This window comes from Cryptotermes secundus, unplaced genomic scaffold (assembly GCF_002891405.2).
Source record: "Cryptotermes secundus unplaced genomic scaffold, Csec_1.0 scaffold1232, whole genome shotgun sequence".
NCBI lineage: Eukaryota > Metazoa > Arthropoda > Insecta > Blattodea > Kalotermitidae > Cryptotermes > Cryptotermes secundus.
Window position 1 is genome coordinate 479079 of NW_019719383.1, and position 20569 is coordinate 499647.

The 20569-nt window shown below is 39.5% G+C and overlaps 2 long non-coding RNA genes across 2 annotated transcripts; one reads left to right on the forward strand and one right to left on the reverse strand.

Moving 5' to 3' along the window:
• Positions 1-3921: 3921 nt before the first annotated feature.
• On the reverse strand, positions 3922-6973 carry LOC117282486. Its single transcript, XR_004513239.1, has 3 exons — positions 6296-6973; positions 4340-6140; positions 3922-4138 (listed from the first exon to the last, which is right to left on the reverse strand). It is a non-coding gene; the product is annotated as an uncharacterized LOC117282486 (long non-coding RNA).
• A 299-nt stretch (positions 6974-7272) lies between these two features.
• On the forward strand, positions 7273-18096 carry LOC117282485. The gene is made up of 3 exons (XR_004513237.1): positions 7273-13342; positions 15750-15907; positions 18058-18096. It is a non-coding gene; the product is annotated as an uncharacterized LOC117282485 (long non-coding RNA).
• The last annotated feature ends 2473 nt before the right edge of the window (positions 18097-20569 follow it).

Sequence of the window (20569 nt, forward strand, 5' to 3'; positions counted from 1 at the left end):
GTAAAAGTTTTTAATAGTTTGCCTGATTTTTTAATTGAGTTGGTACATGATAAAAAACAGTTTATTGAGAAACTAAAGGATGTATTGCTTCAAAACCCTTCTTATACTGTTGAGGAATTCTTGCTTTTCTGTCAAGACCTGTCAAGAGGTGTCTGACAGTGTACACTTCATTTAACTCTATGTCCTTGGCTGTGCTTATATATTCTTGCTGCAATTTGTATTGCTTTTTAACTATTGTATGTGTACTTGTTGCAATTTGTATTGCTTTTTAACTATTGTATGTGTATTTGCTGCAATCTGTATTTCCTTTTAACAATTTTATGTGTTTTTTTACAAGTATGGATTATATATGCTAGTGATTTTGTTTGTGAATGTACAAGTGTCCAATGTCTTGTTGGCTTGTTGACATGTTTTATATTCTGTGCCTGTGCACATTTGTGAATAATCTGAAACGCAAATGTATATGTATGTATGTAAGTATAATAATAGAGATTTCATCACATCCATGTGAATTTTTGGGCATAAGGGATTTGATAGCATTTTCAATTTCCTTTGTTTCTTAGAAATTGAGATTTGTATTGCGTAATGAATTATCAGAAGCATGTGATAAATAATGTATTGGATTATTATTATTGACATATTTTTGCAATTTATGAAAGGATATATTCATTAAATGCATTGCAGTAGCTTGTGGATTTTTAGTGGACTTGCCACCAATATTCAGTATTTGTACATGTTCATTAATAGTTTTCTTTCCTCATTCAACTTTCACAATTTTCCAGGTGGTATTAATTTTATTATTTGATTCTAGAATTTGGCAATTGTAATTATTCTGTTTAGCTTCGTTAATGACTTTTGACAGTATTTTACAATTACAGTTTGTAGTGACTTTTTAGTCTTGGATCATTACCACCCATACTGGCCAAATATATTTGTCTTTTGTGTTTACATGAGCTTTTTATGCGCTGTGTTATCCACATTTTGCTTTTAGTTTCATTTCTGACCCCTTTTTAAAGGAAAATTAGAATGAAAGATTCCCTAAATATATATTTAGGTAGAAATTAAATTTAGAATTGATATCATTGCTATCAAATACAGCTTCATTACAGATTCATTACTTAATTTGTGACAAAATCTGCCATCATATGCTTATTGATGATCTTTACAATTTGATATTGTTGATTACTGAACTGAAAGTCAGTATTATTTATTTCTATGAGTTGTGCCTCAGGGTTGGATAAGCCATTTATAAGGGGTCCTATGGTATACTCTCCTATTTTTGAGTCATCAATGAATATATTATCTATCACTGATATACAGTTGTTTCGAACTCTTGTGGGAAAATTAACAGTACTAGAGAGATTGTAAGATTATAGCAGAGAGTCTAAATTTAGGTCCATGATTACTCTTATATCAACAAGATAGTTTACATTTACAGTATCACAGATTACAATTTCAATTTTTGGACAGTGGAATACATTGAGGGTGTTTTCTAACCTATTTAAGAAGTGACTGAAATTTCCAGATGGCGCTCTATATAAAGTCAGTATACAGATATTAGAAAAGGTAGAGATTAACTTTAAAACACATGCTTCTAAATCCTGAACTTTAAAATAATATAAATCTATTTTAGTATATTTTAGATTTTTATGTATAAAAATACTCACTCCCCTTTTCTCTGGCTTTCTTCTACAACATATAGCACCTGAATTACAATTTTCTATGTGAAAATGTTCTAATTCCAGCTGTTTCTTGTGATGTTCAGTAGGGCACAGTGTGTGTGCAAGATCTGAATTCATGGAGCTTAACAATTTGTTCTGTTTCTCAATCCTCACATATTATGGTGGAATACTCTTAATATTTTATTCTTCATTGATTTTAGTAAATTACCATTTTCTTTCCTGATTTCTATTACTACAATTGTATTATTGTCTAAACGATTAATTACTTTTACTTTGTACACTTTAACTTAGAAGATAATTCTGAACAGCCATGACAACTGGAATGTGTCTACCTTTAATATTCTATGCAGCGAGTTGCACGAGCTTCTTCTTGCCTCAAGGATTAGGATATGGACCATGGACAGTATGCCGACTCCTCAATACTGAAGTGACATCAGTCACATCAATGAGAGTTCTGCCGACTCCACAAGTGAATGCTTAAGTTCAAGATTAACCTCCCTTACCCACCTGTTAATCCATGGCTTGTCATGTCATCAGAGAAGACCAACGAACATCACACTGGTGTGCCTGGCTTTCTGGTCCGTGTCAACTATATCTTTCTCAATTTGGTAATTGATATTCGTATCCAAACTGTTTCCTGGTCCCCAAACTATAACTACCTGGTCATCTTTACCAAAGTCTTTACACAAATTTCCCATGTCCCCAGTAACATTGCTCAGGTCAGCATTGGGCTTGACCATGCTGGTCACTGCATATGCACCTCCCACTGTATTCTGGAGCCTCTGCCTGATATCCCTACCATGAGTACTACTCAACAAAAGAATCTTATGCTTAGGCTTTGCTTTTGAAATAGGCTGATCCACAGAGTCACCATCACTTTGAGGCTCCAGCATAGCCAGTGAAGAAGGAAATTTTTTTTCTAAGTTTTCTTCAGGAGCTGGACACAGACCTGAATTCTTCAGGACAATTATCTGCTAAATTTAATTCCCTTTTTAAGAGACCAATCTCAGTTCTTGCAAGTTCCAGCTCCCTACTGAAACTCATGATAGACTCCTCTTGTTTCCTTATTACCTTGGCTTGCACCTGAAGATGTGCCAAAACTTGTCATCTTACACAGCAACCACATCTGCTGAAAACTATGTTTTGATGATACAATAAAATAAATATTACACAAGTTAAACTACAGTGGAACAGTAAGCCATGAACTATCAGCTACCACAACAGATCTGTGCAAGAAAGATGCCATTATCAACAGCAGGAACTAGTCTGATGATAAACTGTACACCCTGCATAACTGCTGTGTACCTCTATAATATGAAATGATAGTACAGAATTATTATTGCCTATGTAGTCTTTTCCTCGAATAGCTGTTATCTGCCAAGCCTGAATTGTGAGTGAGCCAGAGGGCAGAAACATCCAGGTGCCTGATGCAATGAGACACAGCAGCTATAGAGTCATCAGGCTGGAAACCAAGGGCTGACAGTTTCTTTATTCGATCTAGGGGGAGAGAAAACAGGAAGAAAACTCTGACTCCAGTTCTTGTGTCGATATAAACTGCATATTTCAGTACAGATGTATAAAATGATTGTACTAAAAGCTTTTTCATGATCAACTGTGTCAATGTTGACTTAAACCAATATTTCATCTCTTCCTCTTCCAGCATCAGGGTTGATGTGGTGAATGACCATACATCATTGACATATACAGTGTGGACCAGTAGGAAACGTCAATATTCTTGGAGGTCACAGTACCAATCATTCTAAGCAAAAATGTGGATATGTACATGTATCCTACTCTGAACGGTTTCTGAGACAGAGCTATTTCATGTTATCGCCTGCATAAAGGAACGTCAAGATGCACTCAGACCTGCAACATGCCATGTCCTCACACGAGTTGCAAAATGCATTGATGGTGGAATTTTTGAAAGCTTATTATACTACCTATGAAGGATAAAGTGTCCAAATTAGGATATTATATACTGACAAGCCACATCACCTGCTATCATGTGGATGATGAAATGTAGGATATCCTGCACCAGGCAGTCATGTGCGTGCACACAACATTTTCAAGGCAAAACATCCACTTGGAACAAGATGGAGATGGAACGATAACATGGACTGGACATGAGGGAGACAATGGTGATCAGATGGGGATAGATTTAGATCGGAATTATATTGTCACGTGTAGGATGGTACATGTGACAAAATGACGGGTTCTAGTTCAGATGGTTTCAGTTATTGTCACTTTGGTTACAACCTCTCTTAATCACACTTAAATACAGGAAATACAGTGTTATCTCTGATTTACACACTTTGCATTTCATTGTCGCACACACTAGGATGCTGTACTCTGTCTTCTTGGGATTTTCATGATGTATGTTTTCAAGTGCCATAAGAATCTGGTGCTGAGATTCCATGCTTGGCTAAGTTTGAACTCTTCCTCTCTGATTATACTGTCTGGAAGCAATTTTATAAAATTACAAAATAAAATCCTTGCTTCTGGCATGTGGTGCTATGGCATTTAGCTACAAGTGCTTAAAATTCTTATTCCTAGAGTAACACCATATGGGAAAAAAAAAATGTATCTCAAGTATATGGAGTACATGGATGTGAACCGGACAGAGCAGGCTAGTGCTTGGCATTACTGTCAAGCCTCACCTTTATCATGGCAGCATCCTTTGGAACAGCATCTTTTGCTTCCTCCTCTCTGGACATATAACTCTTTCTGCAGGGCACTCATGATTTCTCCCTTCACATGCTCTCTCTGGGAATGTGGTTCACTCTCATATTCAGTTATGCAGTTCCCCTACTCTGAGTTCATTCTGAAATCTAAGTATTTCATCTCTTGCTCTGGTAAGCAGTGCACTGAAAGACAGACATACAATTACTAATCCTGCACGAAGAATAACCCTCTCCTGTGTAATATGGCATGTCAGCAACTTTGCAAGTTCCATCTGACTGTAGTCTTGCAGTATATTTCATGTGGGATACTGAAAGACTCCATGTCAGAGCTTATGATAAGGGTGCCGAAATATATTCATCTGTTTCTGCATATTACACATGGCAATAAATCATTCTCATTTAATATTTAATATATTCAGATAAAGGAAAAAATTGCACAAGTCAGTAATCTTCATTAACTCATCTGTGGTGAGAGGGGAAGCACATTTCTGGAGTCCTTACCCAAGCATAATTCATTGCACATAGGAAACCAGTACTGTTTCGATACAAATATGGATTTTGCACCCCTCTCCCCCCCCTCCCCGGCAAAAGGCAGGCAATGAAGGACTGAAGGTTAAACAAATAAGATTTCTAACAAATCTGTAGGCTTTTCTAGAAGGAACCACACAGTGAATAGTATTACATGGAGTCAACTTCGGGAAACCAGCATCATGGGAGATATCAAAAGACTGGACAAAACTTCGTAAGAGAGCAAATTACTATAAATTAGGTTGAGGATATGTGTTGGAAAACCAAAACAGAGGTGTTTAGTTCTACTTTCAATATTGGAATGGCTCCAGGAGGCACTGTCTTTGTATGAGGAGAGGAATAAGAGGAGAAGGATGCACAAAAATGAGAAGTAGAGGGAGAGGAAGCAGGCACCTAGCCAGGTGGATAGCAAACAATTGGATAAAACTTAATCATGTAAGGGCCGTGCCATGCTCCACATACAGTATTTATCAATTAAGCATGCAGCATTTCACTAACTTTCACTAAATTTCACCATCCTTATAACAGTAAAGGCAACAGTGTCTTGCATGCATCGCAGCTGACACCATGAAGCACCAGTCTGGCAGCAGTACCACTGACATTGGCTACTGAGAACACTTCCATGTCACCAGCATGTACTGCAGCACCTATGTCCTTCTGTACTTGATGAGTAACATAGAAACTCTGAAACATCATCAGGTATTTCCTTGCCATGATTTGTGGACAGATTTTGTTCCCTGAGCAATGACTGTAGGTTATCCAGAACAGTAGCGTCATCATCCCTACAATAAGTTTCACCCAGACAGACCTCTAAAAGAAAGTGCATTGATGATGCTAGTCTTCAGGGCATCTACAACATGTCCCACAGCTGGGTTATTGTTTGAACCAGAGTACGAATGAATGGCTCCAAATATCTTCACAGGGGGGTGATCAAACAGATGTTGCCAGGTATTCACCCCAACACCCTCCTGAAAGAACACTAAAAAGGAAATTAGTGGGCTTCCTTACATGATGGACTACCATACTTTTTCAGATTTGAAAATAACACGTTACTTTACACAAGAGACTGCCATTATAAAATTTTGTACATCTGATTATATTTTTCCCTGTAGTGAAATCACTTTCCATGAAATGTCTGCTGCACGAATGCTTCTTGTGCAGCAGTCTATCAGAATCAATAGTGCAGGATATTGCAACTTTTCCTGCCCATACCACTGCCCTCTAAAAGTAGAACAAATTGTCTTGAAACCTGAAAATAATTCATCAGTAAACATTACAAACATGGTGCATGTGCTAAATTTTGTTGTTGAATAAACTGATTTCAGACAGAAGCTAAACTTAATTTCTTTGTTGAATTATGCAACATGTAATAAAGCAGTACACCACGAATTAAAAGATACATACCGTCCTGCATCCTTGTGAAAGTTGAAGAATTTTACTTCTTTCTGTCTACTGAATGACAAGCACCCAGAAGCACTGCAAGTTTTTGTTCCCTTCTTCATATATACTGCAAGAAGCAATACAAAAATTGTAACACCATCACAGTACACTTAGAACTCCTTGACATTCTACAGACAATCTTGGGCTAACCCAAAATTGCAGAACATATAAAAGAAATGTGGTTTAGATAACAGTTCATCATCACCTCAAAAATTCTGGGCTTGAAAGGATTCTATATATTTATAATCTGATTCATTGTAGTAAGAATAACATTCATATGCACAAATAATATGTTTAACATGGAGATGAAACTTTGTGCATAAATGTCTACTCCCATTTCATATAAAGATCAAATCAAAATTAATACTTACAAACTTCCATACAATCATTTAATTGTGGGAATTCAAATGGGTTTGTTAAGGCCCTCTGATTGGTCGAGAGCTGTGTACAATTTCCGCCTCCTCAGATGGTTACGAGGGTTAAGACCACAACAAAACTGAAATTGTAGAAGCTAAACCCTGATCACCAGTCTAATGCATCTTTCACACTGATGATTCATTTTTCTTTTCTTCAAATAAAATGATCTTCCTCACTACGAGTTCACTCAACTGCCACACAACACAAATTCCTAGCTATTTTATTTATTTTATTTATTGCTAGTGGGGTGGACTAAGTCCCTTGTACTGCAGTCACTTCTGGCCTGTTGTACCAGCCCCAGATGATAGGTGAGGCTGATTGTGGAGCAATTGGTGGAGTGAAGATTGGCAAGGGAAACCAAAGTACTCGGAGAAAACCTGCCCCAGAGCCACTTTGTCCACCACGAATCCCACTTGATCAGACCCGGGATTGAACCCAGGCCACCGAGGTGGGAAGCCAGCGACTGATCCCTAGCTAAGGAACAAATATAATAATGTTGGGCCTATCACACCCCATGGGAGGGAGAAAAAACTTGAAAACAAATCTGGCCAAGTACCACAATGAGCAGGGATGGGCTTTCTAAATTTTTAGAAATATCTGGCTACCTTTGAAGTCTTGCTTGTAATACTATCGCTTGCAGTTTCAGAATTACTTCTATAATGGCAATAATTTAAAATGTCTAGATACCCAAAAGTGTGCGGGCTCTTGTAAATACAGATTGCGTAATATGTCATAATTTCTTCAGTGCCTTAGCGAGTAGTGTTACGTTATGCCTCACAGCTGGGCTTCGGTTGCGTAACAGCACCGTTACCTGTACACGTTGCCTGTTGACACGTGGAAGTCGCGCGCCGGTTACGTGGCTGCGTTGCTTTGCTATATAAAGCGTTCGTATGTGGCGCGTAAGTTCAGTGTCTACCTGTGTCAGAAGCAAGCAGAATCGAAGAATGGACGAGTTTCGCAGTGAGCTGTGCAGTGGGGAGTGTGCTGTGGAGGTAGTCGAAGCTCATGTGGGTGTGAAAGCATCAAATAAAGCAACCCACATGATAATGGGAAAGGAGTTAGCCTCAGCCGTCGTCAGAAGAAGAAGGTCGCTCTAAAACACAAGGAAAATCAAGATGGCATCCCAACAAACATGAGCAAGAGCCTAGCCAAAGGTTTTCGATCAGTCGATTCTGGACACGGGAAAATAAATGGAGAAATCATCATCAGTGCCCCCGCACTACGCCTGCATTCCCAGATGAACCTGAGGAACAGAATTCTTTCGATATTTCTGAGTCATTATATCTTAAGTTCCGATCAGCTTCTACAACTAGGCTACCCCGTCGATAGTCGCGTACGTCCTGGAGAAGCAGTTATCTACAAAGACCCTACTGTTTACACACTTTTCCAACGGGGCATAACTTTCTCACGATTAAATGTCAATGCTACAGAATTCGTTCCTTTACGGGTGACGGAAAATTGCCAACAGGAAGCACATCAAATATCATGGAAAACGACCAAGGCTGTTAGATAAGGCCGTAAGTGAAACTGCAGGCAATCAGAACAGTGATACGTTTAGTGGTAACCGTGGTGTCGCTGCATTTCTCTGTGATTTGAAACTCAACTACGCTACGAAGGAGGCCGGTGTGAAGGTTCTAGCAGAGGCTGAAGTGTGAAATTTCAAGGCGTTAACGAAAGAGAAGGACAGTAAATCATCAAACGGTACCCTGAAGAGCGAGGGCGAAGATCAGCAGTTGAGTGATACTAGTGAGAAGAAGTGTGCCCGCTGTGGTCGTATTTTCTTTTAACAATGGACAGGAAATACGCGACTGAAGAAAAATTTATTTATCACTGGGGCAAGTTAGAGAAGGCAGTGGCGCCCCAGCCCCACAAGGTCGTTGCTGTCGGTGCTGTGAGAACTAGAAAGCAGTGCAGTTGATGTGGAGGTAGTCGAAGTTCATGTGCTTCATGTGGGTGTAGTGTGGGAGTGAAAGCATAAAATAAAGCAACCCACATGATAATGGGAAAGGAGTTATCCTCAGCCGTCATAAGAAGAAGTTCGCTCTTCAACACAAGGAAAATCAAGATGGCATCCAAACAAAGACGAGCAAGAGCAGAGCCAGAGGTTTTCGGTCAGTCGATTCTGGACACAGGAAAATAAATGGACAAATCATCATCAGTCCCCCCGCACTATGCCTGCATTCCCAGATGAACCTAACGAACAGAATCCTTTGGATATTTCTGAGTCATTGTATCTTAAGTTCTGATCAGCTTCTACATCTAGGCTACCCCGTCGATAGTCACGTACATCCTGGAAAAGCAGTTATCTACAAAGATCCTACTGTTTACATACTCTTTCAACGGGGCACAGCTTCCTCACGATTAAACGTCAGTGCTACTGAATTCGTTCATTTATGGGCGACTGAACATTGCCAACAGGAATCGCATGCCATCACACCAACAAGAAGCACATCAAATATGGAAAACGACCAAGGCTATTAGATAAGGCTGTAAGTGAAACAGCAGGCAGTCAGAACAGTGATACATTTAGTGGTAACCGTGGTGTAGCTGCATTTCTCTGTCATATGAAACTCAGCTACGAAGGAGGACGGTGTGAAGGTACTAGCAGAGGCTGAAGTGTGAAATTTCAAGGCGTCATGAAAGAGAAGGACAGTAAATCATGAAACGGTACCCTGAAGAGTGAGGGCGAAGATCAGCAGTTGAGTGATACTAGTGAGAAGAAGTGTGCCCACTGTGGTCGTGGTTTCTATTTAACAATGGACGGGAAATACGTGACTCAAGAAAAACTTATTTATCACTGGGGCAAGTTAGAGAAGGCAGTGGCGCCCCAGCCCCACAAGGTCATTTCCGTTGGTGCTGTGAGAGCTAGAAGACAGTACAGTTGCTGTGGAGGTAGTCGAATTTCATGTGGGTGTAGTTTGGGAGAATTACATTTGTGGAATGGCATCGGCCCTGGAGTAAATGACACACTTGATGGTTATGTTCAAACTCGTGTTCATAAGACTTCCCCCTGATGGGAATTTTGGTATTTATGCAGTAGACTGTGAGATGTGTTACACAGCATGTGGCACTGAACTAATTAAATCAAATTAGAGTGACTGTGGTGGCCTCCGATGGTCATCTCGTGTACGACAGGTTGGTGAAGCCAGAGAGCGACATTATAGAATATAACACGAGGTTTTCAGGAATCACGGTACATGATCTCAGCGAGAATGCCACAAAATCATTATGGGATGTCCAGAACGATTTAATGGGCTTCATAAATGCTGATACTATACTTGTGGGTCATGGATTAGAGAATGACCTTCTTGCCCTGCGCATTACCCACGGCAGTGGGGTTGACACATCTGTAATATTTCCTCACTCTAATGGTCTTCCATATCCTCGGTCCCTGAAGTCACTCGGAAGCGAGTTCTTGGAGAGAGAGATTCAGCAGGATCAATTTGGACATTGCAGTTTTGAGGATGCAAGGGCCTGCATGGAAGTGATTGTTATGGAGGCCAGAAAAGATTTTGACTACATTTTTCAAAGTGGTGTACAAAATTTTTTGCAGTTGCAGAATAAATTTGCATGTATATGATGTTAAAAGATTTTGCCTTTTAATTATTCTGTTGTTTCTTAAGAGTCCTGTTGTTCTGAGTTTATTCACCAAATTATGAATTTTGTCTGTTGTGAACTTTCATTCCAAAATTTTTGCTAACATTTTCTAGCATATCTGTATTTCACATAGGTGTGATGCAGAAATATGCGTTGCTCTGAAGTATATCGAGCCCTGCCATGCAACGCCACACTGCTGACTGTTAACTGGGAACAGATGGCTCATGCTGACAACTGTTGAAAAATCATAAACAAGCTCTCATTTATGAATATAATATTATGTAGAGATCTACAAGATACCTTCCCTCATTGACAAATAAAAGGGTTGTAACAAGGCTGCCTCATCATGCCGCTTTGGAATTCAGTACGACAAGACAGTGATATAGACAAGGCAAAAAAACTTACAGCAGTTAAGGTAGATGACAACTGTATCCTGTAGCAATGAATATTGAAATTTTTGATGAAGTTTTGTCGCAGCCTAACTGATAATTTTCTGAATTAGGAGATTGCACTGATACATTTTTTATGTTTTATCATGACCAAATTGATGATGGTGAAGTTTAGTGATCTGATTGGCAGGTGATATATTCCTACATTCGGTGAGCTCACAGTTCCTATGGGTTGGGTTGGTTTTTATAGATACTCAGCTAATTTTGTTGTGTTTTAGAAGTGGCTTTGTCTCTTTTCAGCAGTGAAACTTCTCGAAATGAGATTGATGTATATTGGAATGAATAAACGTTTACATCTCCCGTAACCTTGTTAAAGCAAAATGAAAGACTAATATTGGTTTCACTTCTCATATATACATTACTCTTACTTGATACAATTCACTGATGATAGTGATGATAGCCACAACACAACTCTACCCATGTGATGTACATAAATATTACAGTATATAAAAATATGGGCTAAGCTACCAAAAACCAATATGAAATAAGCATTAATAAATCAAACCAAAGTAAATCTACCTAGTCTAAGCATCTTGAAGTCTTCTTGCATGTGCATCAGACCATCTGATTGTCACTGAGATTGTCTGCAAAGTCTGCAACCTCCATAAGGTAGGGAGGTCTGTTGTCTTTGGCAGGTTCCTGGGGCATACTTCTCAGTTCAGAAGTGAGGCTACCAGTGCCATTGCTAAGGAAGACATTTTGCGTGGAGACCAGGTATCAGCTGAAGTCGTGGGCAGTAGTGTCCATGCCTATCTTTGCACTAACGAGTCTTCTTGGCAAGACAAGGGGACCAACACAAAGCAGCGGATTGTGAGCAGTGAGAGTGTCTGTTCAGGTGTGGCAGCCCTCAGCAGCATCAGAAGAGAGAAAGATATGGTCACATCTTCAGATTTATCACACTCGCTTAACAGGCAGACATTTGTTGTGAGGTGATCCACCACCCATTTGTCTGCAGTGCAGTGCACTCTGTACTGTTCCTGATATATAATGAATGTCATACATTTCACTGCATCCTTGACAATGAACACAGTGGCATGTATGACAGTCTGGCATTCATAAATAGTATGGGTCTTGCAAAGTATGAGGCCTGATCAGAAGGTAGCGTCTGGTGAGCTGTTGGCAAAGCAAGCAATTTGAAAGAATGTTATTTTATACAAAGGAAATATATACATATTTAATCTGCTCCCTCTACATCGTCGCCCCCAATATTGGGGCCCTTGTGGTATCAGGGATTGGCTTTTTGTTTCGCTGTGTTGGGGAAGTCTGGCTGTAGCTCAGCCACATGTTGACCTGTCATCAGCTGCTCATTATGGCTGAAGCACCGTGATCTCACCTAGTTCTTCAGATAGATAAGCGGGTGGTAAGTTCTTTGATTGAGATTAGGGCTGTAAGGAGGGTAGTCTAACAATTCCCATTCAAAATGCTCCAGAAGTGCTAGAGTGTGAGCAGTGTGTGTGTGTGCGTGTGTATTATCATGGAGAAGCACTACAGCAGATGTCATTCAATGTCCTTTGTTCTGTAAAGCCTTGTGCAGTTTCAGTAGTGTTTCATAATACAAAATGTGGCTGAGCTCACAGGCAGTGGATTTCTTTGGCATAGGCATGGAAAAACTTGTTCCCTTATGCTGCAGATGCCTCAGTTCTGGTGGTGACAGCATTGAGAGATAGCTTTGGTGTGTACGTATTTTTTGTCTATAATCTTTTTTTCTCGTTGTTTTATTGGCAACTCACAGGAGGTTATTTTCCGAATAGGCCTTGCATATATAGGGGTACATTGTAGCGTAGTTGGTTGAGGCACTATGCTACAAGCCAGACGGTTTCGGGGTCAAGTCTCAATGTGGTGGACTTTGTCAATTGACCTAATCATTCTAACTGCACTATGGGCCTGTCTTTGACTCAGCCTCTAACAGAAATATGTACCAGGAATATTCCTGGGGGATGGAGGGTGGCCGGCATATAAGGCTAAAAGCCTTACTGCCATCTTTGAGCCAATTATCTAGATAATGTGTAACCCTGAATGTCTGACAACCCTTGGACCTATGTGGCCTGTTACTGGGATAGCTTTACTTTTACCTTACCTTTACCATTTCAAATGTTATTGGCCATGAAGAATGCTGAGTCAGTGGCAAAACTTGCATGCATCCCTCAGCAGATCAGTCATTGCGAAGGGCACAGCCGTGAACTTGTCAATCTGCGTGAAATTCTCCCTGTATTTTGTCCTCTGATTTACTTATCAATTTATAATAGTCTGGACTCTTCTCTTCTTTTATTACATTTTCCTGAATAGTGCAGTATTATAGTATGATGATTTCAGCCTATTGTCGCCTGATTTTGTAAGTGTACTATCCGCAGTCAGTATAGTGAGTGCCTATGTGTTACATGATTGAAGGGTCAGAGTTCTCAAGTCCTGACAGTCAAGAATTTTCTTTTCTCCACGTCGTCCAGACAGACTCTGGGGCCTACCCAGCCAATGGGTACCAGGGGCTATTTTCCTGTTGGTTGAGCGTCCGGGGCATGAAGCTGACTACTCACCTCTAACTAATGCCAAGGTCAAGTACATGTAGATCTATACATCCTGTCCCCCTTACGCCTTCATAGTGTTGTGTTTTAATTTTTTATGACAGGGACAACTTCACATTTTACCTTTGCTATATGAAGTTCTTTTATGTCTACATAATATTCTTATACCCTTAGTTATCCATTTATTAGTTACATTTTCCATCTTGTTATGTACTAATGGAAAGCTATTTTCAAGATTTAATGAGGAAAATTTGCTATTAACATTTCTTGGTTGTCAACTTCTTCCCAGTTTTCATTTTGTAGTGGAGACCAAAAAATTGTATTTTTTTGTCCTCATGAATGTCTCTGAATGCATATTTATGCTTCTTTCGCATCATAGTTTGCAAATTTTCAAGTATTAATATTTGACCATCATGATCCAAAAGACCATTTAAAGCAGGATAAACTTGGAAATTGATATGAATACTCTGTCTATGAAAACGTTATCTGACAATGAAATAGAGGTTGAACTTGTTCTCTTTGTAAAGTCAATTATTTGCACTGAATTATATGTATATAATAACCTGGATCAGATTCCAATCTGGAGCCCTATAGAAACATAAATTACATAGTTTCATCTTATTTATAGTTTTCTTTAGAGCTTCAATTTTCTTTTCTCAAATACTTAAATCAGATAGGCCCAGCCCTTGATATAATATATAGTCTTTTTCTAAAATACAAAGTCCACCATTCCTAGTTAGTTAGTTAGTTAGTTAGTTAGTTATTGGAGAGGGTGGGTTTCTCCATGCACTTAGACCAGTATTGGTCCATTGTGCTTCCCTCTATGATATTCTACCAGGCTCTATACCCTACCGATAATGGTGCATACCTTCAGTCCTGCCGAGCAAGCGAGTTCGGCCTCACTTGCTTGATGGTGTCTATAATGCTTTCCCCATCTATCAGAGGCCTTAGAGACTATTGTTGGGTGGGAAACGTCCTGGAATTTTGCTCAGTGATCTCCTTAGGAGATATGAGGTTCTTTTACGTGCCGTAAAGTTACAACATGGGACACACGGCTTAAAGTCCCTCCTGGAGGACTTGTTCCCTGAATTTTTCCACCCTTAAAAATTCGACGACCTCCGCCGGGTATTTGAACCCGCGTACCACGAGTCATGAGGTGGGAACGTTACCTCTAGACTACGGAGGCCGCTCCACCATTCCTAAATATGCTATGTGATAATCCATTAGCTAATTATGTTTATTTTCTTTCTCTAAATCCTAAGCAATCCATAAATCCTTAGATACAGAACAAGTCATAAGTTCCGTTCATAGGACTGACAATTTTATCTTAAAAATTTATATAACATACATTTTACATCGTTCTCTGTTTACAGTGAAGTTCTCTTCTATAGCGTATAAGGAACTAGCATGTAAATAATTCTTTAGCGCTAATTTAAACTGTTTAGTATCATTACTTCTGTTTTGTTACTATGTGGCAAATTATTGAACATTTTTATGCTAGTAGACTCCTTTTTGATGTAGTGATATGTCTGATGAAGGTAGGTGAAAGTTATATTTTTGTCTGGTATTCATGTTATAAAAGGTAAACCTATCCATGTAACAGGCTGTGAAGGCTCATGGGGTTCTGAGATGTCAAGGCTCCCACATCTTCTAGACAGTCAGCTCACAGATGGTGGTGAGGTTCTCAGCCTTACACACAGGCCGCCTGCCCTTTAGCCCCACGAAGATTGCTGGTACTTATTTCTGTTAGAAGCTGAGTTGACCACAGGGAAATAGTGCAGCTAGAAGGATTAGGTAAATTGAAAAAATCCCATGGCTTTATCAGATATCAAACCCGCGACCTTCCAGCTTGTTGCATAGTGCCTCAAACCAACTCTGCTACCATGTGCCCTACAGTATTCATGTTATAGACATCTATATTTAATATTAATTGGTCCTGGTAAATAAGAAACAGGAGAAGCAATAATATGTATAAAATTTGAATGGCAGACTGTTTAAATACTTAAATAATTCTCTGCATGAATCTCTACTTCTGCATCCTGTAATAGTTCTAATCATTTTCTCTTGAATTAAAAAATGTTCATGATGTGTATTTGTACCAACCGTCTTAGAGTGCACACAATTTCACCTTTCTCTTCACTACATGTTTCGGCACTAATGTGCCATCTTCAGGTGTGGTTTTATTTACGTCAAACCATTGCACTGTATGCAATCATGTCTCCTTTCTAAAATGCTTAAATGTGTATATATCATGTATAATAATAAAGTTTATATATTAAAACTTTTCAAGATTTATCATCTCTATGTCGCACTTCAAATTCGCGAGTTACATCAATCCTCTCGTATGGGAGTACTCTTCCTATATTCTTGTGTATATTGTGTCCTGTGTTGTGTCCTTCCCTTGTGACTGCATGTGTTGTATTGCACCTGTTACAGGCAGAGCTTCTGTAGCAAAGTTAAGGAGCTGGAATGCTGGTATGGTTTTGGAAAGAATGAAGTTACTTGATGCAAAGGCAAACTGCAATGTGGGACATCATGAGAAGGAGAAATCTATGAGTGATGCTAGAGCAGAAGAACTTGTACATATTCCAAAGGTATTTGCATGTCATGTAGAGGTAACTCAATCCCTAATAGGTGCCCCAGCCAAGAAACCCAACATCTTTAGATCAAGTCATAGCAAGTCAGTTCAGAGGATTCATTCACCTCTGGTAGCAAAATCTGGTGTAGATGATTTGCAGTATAATTTTAAAGATAGCCCCAAGAAGATTGGAACTCCTAAACAGAAGCATGGAATGAAAAGTCCAAATGGTTCCCACCGAAAAGAAAAATTAAAAGTAATGAAGTCGCCATCCAGAGTAGACCCAAGTGTCCACAGAAAGTCCGGACTCTGCAATTTGCTGCGCAGACATTAAAGCTAATCTTACAGTTCTAATTAACTGGTTAAGTACAGAGAAGGAGAATGTTCCGTCTGATAATACATACTTGCAGCCGAACCCAAGCTCTCAGAGAGACGTGAATTTGAAAGAACCTCAGCATCAGTTCACCGAAGCTTCTGTGTCTGACACATGCAAAGAAGTGTGTTCTCCTGCAGTGAGTAAAACATCTGTGTGTCCTTTGAAAGACTGCAAAAGGATTGGAATTAATAGTCAGATTCCTCATCTGACTGGTAAAGATGCATCTGTGGTGGCTTGCTCTGTGTATAGAACTCAAAGGGAGATGCCATACTTTAAGAAAGCATTATAAACTCAATCCCCAAGTCAGTTTTGCAAAACACCACAGAGCAACACCCTGTCCACCAACAGAAATGGCTGTCATCTCCAAATCACAATGAAAGCTGTGGTTGGTTTTGGCTCTGAACTCCTAAAAGAGCGTCCCAGGATTCTAGCTCTCAAATCACAAAATAGCTCGTAAATAGAAAGTAGGTGTCTTCATGTGTCATGTGATCTTACTGTTTCATTTTAATTGCTCCAGCCTCATGTTCAGTAATATTTTATTGTCTTAATAATGAAAACATGGAATAGGTTTAAGGAATGTATATGTTAATGCTATATAGTCTGAGTTACTGACATCACTAATAAACTACAAATAAATAAATAAATAAAGGATGTACATCATTTATTCTGAATGCCATTTTTATTCTTTAGAGATTAATATGTTCTGTACAAAACTAATTAAATGTTATGTAATCTATTTGCTATTCAACATGAGTTCTTAATCTCTGAACACAGTGAAGGGCATCTTGCCAGTCTCATGTTGTGGACCAACAGTGCAAGTTTGATATAGCAGTAATTTCCAAGACTTAATTCATAATATTCTAGCCCAAGTTCTAATTATACATATTATTATGTGGAACTAAGTTTTAAGAGAATAATGCAAGTGCAGAAATATTCAATTTAGCTGGTTCGTTTGCAGTGAAAAGTTGCAAAAATATGCATATTAGCTTTGTCATGTTGCATGTCCATCTGTCTGTATGTGCATCTATCAACATGAGAGCTTCTGCGTGGATTTTTGTGAAAAATGATGTGTAGTTCCACCAAAAAACATCTTAATACATTTCAATTTTGCTTAAAATTGAACAACAGTGAACACATTATGTAATTAAAATGCATCTCATGCTTTTGCACCTAACATACTAAATATTTGTTAGAACAAAACGTGTTTTAAACAGAAGTTGTAGATAACAGAGGAACTCACATTTTATGCCCAATACACTTTTCCTGTACCATATTGTTCTTAAGATAATTAAACTAAATGCTGTTATGCTGTATGCAGGCAAAACAGAATGACTGCATCTAGAATAGTTATGCTGTGTGAACATCTCATAAGTTGAAGGAGGCCGTCTTCTGGGATGTGGCACCATGTAGATATTGTGTTATCTGATGTTTCAGAGGAACGTATCGCCTCCATCTTCAGGGAAAGTCTGCAAGCAAGGAACCAGCAGGAACAGGTGCTAATGCTGACTAATGTCAGACACTAGTTTGTTAGCACCTGCTCACACTGGTTCCTCGCTCACGGATTTTCTTCTTTTTTCTTCTACCCTGAAGATGGAGACAATACGTTCCTCTGAACTGTTGGGTTCTCTCTGTATATGGTGTTACATCCCAGAAGACCATACCCTTCATCTTACATTAAGACTAATAAGGGTTTGATCTATTTATGGTACAAAGCATTACAAATTTGTAACATAAAATAATAAAATGTTGCATATTTTAGGTGTAATGATTCAGTCCATATTATTATGTAGGTACAACTCCATGGCCTGCAGTCCGCAAGTGAACTATACTGACTGAGTGACTGCCGCTTGTCGGTGAAGTTAGTGCCAACTTCTGTGGATACAGGGTGTCGCGTGGTCAGCGCAACGGATCCCCACAGCCGTTAATCTCGGTTTTCTAGACTGGAATTATGTAGGTACAGAGACAGAAAAATCACAAATGCTGAAGTAGTTAAATTTGTTTTTGTAATGTAGATTGTTTTTAGAACTCTTACTTTCTAGTACATGTATATTTTTTCATCTATGACTGTATCATTTGGGATGTCAGTGTGAAATGTGATAAATAATGCCGTGGCATGATGTAATTGAATCTTCTTAGCCAGCTGCCATTGTTAATGCTGGTTCATCCAGAAACACTCCACAGATGTTGACTTAGACTGAGAAATGTCCATGATGTGTATTTATTCTAACCGTCTTACAGTGCACACAATATCACCTTCCTCTTCACTTTTACACTACATATTTCATCACTAATGTGCCATCTTCAGGTGTGTCTCTATGCACGTCAAACTACTGCACTGCATGCCATGACGTCTTCATTCTAAATTCTGAGAAATATCTGCAACAAGCAATAAGCCAGGTAAAAATAGTGAACAGTAATGTATAGTCTGTGTTGTGAATTTCAAAGTGTTTCAGTTTATTTCCCTTAAGTAAAAAAGTATGCTTATGAGATCACTATGCTGTCTGTATGCTCATTTCACTTGGAATCAGTCGACTGGTTTTCACAAAACCTGGTGTCAACATTATGCCTTTGGAGGGCACTTCATCTTAATTTCTAATTTCCCATACTCAATAACAGCAAGGATGTACAAATTTCTGAAGTGGAAGCAACACTGGTGCCACTTAATTCAGGGTCCTGAAGTGATCTGTGGTAATAGAACGTGGAAATGCATGCAACCCTTGTCAAGGTACTTTTTTTACAATGTAAAATAAGGTTTGATGGCAATAAGTAATGAATAATTGGAGCTAGGAGTGTGAAAATTAGTGTGGAGTTTGAATATAAACATGCCCACATGTCACATGCGAAATATTTGTGCCAAGCTGGTTGGCTCAAGGTTCTGACTTCTGTTCAGGAGGTGATAAATTTGAATCTCTGCTGGGACATGAGCTATCCTGAGAAATCTTTCTGGTTTTCATCAGTCCATGCAGATGCTGGGTTAATGCCTCACTTTAGGTCACCAGTGCTTCCCTCTACATCCTTTCCAGTTAATTAATCATGAAATCATTCTGTAATTTCAAGCTGTATAATCAAAGATACTGATAGTATTGTTAAATATACCATAATGCATAAATAAATGTTATCTGGAGTCAGCAATTACATACAAATATGGTGACTACAACACTTTGGGGTTATATCTGACAAATTTAATACAGGCAGATAAGGGTAAGGTAAGCAAAGTTGTCCCTGCACTTAACTAATTAAGCACTAGGCCATGAAGGCATATGGGGGAGTGGATGATAGATCCACATTTTCTTGACCTCAGCACTAGTTGGAGGTGAGTGGTCAGCTTCACGCCCGGCCACTTTACACTTGGGAGGACCTTAGAGCAGGTCTGGATGATTTGGAAAAGAGAAAATTCTTGACCCTCCTGGGACTCAAACTCTGACTCCTTGGTTGTCCAGCCCATAGCCAGTTGCCATATAAACTACTACTGGGAACCAGTTGTGCATGGAGGAGATTCAAATCGTTTTCAGTAATATTAACACTATCCTGTTTGTCTTTAAGATTGTGATAAGCTGAAGCAGCTCAATCAGTAAAGTGACCAACTACAGATTAGATGACTACAATTGAATTTTCAGTAGGGACAGGAGTGTTTCTCTTCACTAATGTGACCAGACGGGGTCTGGAGCCCGCCCAGCATCCTATCCAGAGGACACTGGGTGTAACAGGGCAGGAGTATTTCTCTTCACTAATGTGACAAGACAGGGTTTGGAGCCCGCCCAACATCCTATCCAGAGGACACTGGGTGTAACAGGGCAGGAGTATTTCTCTTCACTAATGTGACAAGACAGGGTTTGGAGCCCGCCCAACATCCTATCCAGAGGACACTGGGTGTAACAGGGCAGGAGTATTTCTCTTCACTAATGTGACAAGACAGGGTTTGGAGCCCGCCCAACATCCTATCCAGAGGACACTGGGTGTAACAGGGCAGGAGTATTTCTCTTCACTAATGTGACAAGACAGGGTTTGGAGCCCGCCCAACATCCTATCCAGAGGACACTGGGTGTAACAGGGCAGGAGTATTTCTCTTCACTAATGTGACAAGACAGGGTTTGGAGCCCGCCCAACATCCTATCCAGAGGACACTGGGTGTAACAGGGCAGGAGTATTTCTCTTCACTAATGTGACAAGACAGGGTTTGGAGCCCGCCCAACATCCTATCCAGAGGACACTGGGTGTAACAGGGCAGGAGTATTTCTCTTCACTAATGTGACAAGACAGGGTTTGGAGCCCGCCCAACATCCTATCCAGAGGACACTGGGT